Source organism: Homarus americanus, unplaced genomic scaffold (genome assembly GCF_018991925.1).
Source record: "Homarus americanus isolate GMGI-L3 unplaced genomic scaffold, GMGI_Hamer_2.0 scaffold46197, whole genome shotgun sequence".
Classification (NCBI taxonomy): Eukaryota; Metazoa; Arthropoda; class Malacostraca; order Decapoda; family Nephropidae; genus Homarus; species Homarus americanus.
This window is the reverse complement of record NW_024723050.1, coordinates 4,927,610-4,928,714: the sequence shown is the minus strand read 5'-3', so window position 1 is coordinate 4,928,714 and position 1,105 is coordinate 4,927,610.

Below are 1,105 nucleotides of genomic sequence, written 5' to 3'. Positions count from 1 at the left end.
GTTGAAGCTGTTACTGAACATGTAGTTGCTGAAGCTGTTACTGAACATGTAGTTGCTGAAACTGAAGCTGTTACTGAACATGTAGTTGCTGAAACTGAAGCTGTTGTTGAAGCTGTTACTGAACATGTAGTTGCTGAAACTGAAGCTGTTGTTGAAGTTGTTACTGAACATGTAGTTGCTGAAACTGAAGCTGTTGTTGAAGCTGTTACTGAACATGTAGTTACTAAAGCTGTTGTTGAAGCTGTTACTGAACATATAGTTGCTGAAACTGAAGCTGTTGTTGAAGCTGCTACTGAACATGTAGTTGCTGAAACTGAAGCTGTTGTTGAAGTTGTTACTGAACATGTAGTTGCTGAAACTGAAGCTGTTGTTGAAGCTGTTACTGAACATGTAGTTACTGAAGCTGTTGTTGAAGCTGTTACTGAACATATAGTTGCTGAAACTGAAGCTGTTGTTGAAGTTGTTACTGAACATGTAGTTGCTGAAACTGAAGCTGTTGTTGAAGCTGTTACTGAACATGTAGTTACTGAAGCTGTTGTTGAAGTTGTTACTGAACATGTAGTTGCTGAAACTGAAGCTGTTGTTGAAGCTGTTACTGAACATATAGTTGCTGAAACTGATGCTGTTGTTGAAGCTGTTTCTGAACATGTAGTTGCTGAAACTTAAGCTGTTATTTGAAGCTGCAACTGAGAACATGTAGTTGCTGAAACTGAAGCTGTTGTTGAAGTTGTTACTGAACATGTAGTTGCTGAAACTGAAGCTGTTGTTGAAGCTGTTACTGAACATGTAGTTACTGAAGCTGTTGTTAGGCTGTTACTGAACATGTTGTTGAAGCTGTTACTGAAGCTGTTGTTGGAAGCTGTTGCGGCTGTTGTTGAAGCTGTGACTGAACATGTTGTTGAAGCTGTTACTGAACATGTAGTTGCTGAAACTGAAGCTGTTGTTGAAGTTGTTACTGAACATGTAGTTGCTGAAACTGAAGCTGTTGTTGAAGCTGTTACTGAACATGTAGTTACTGAAGCTGTTGTTGAAGCTGTTGCTGAACATGTAGTTGCTGAAACTGAAGCTGTTGTTGAAGCTGTTAATGAACATGTAGTTACTGAAA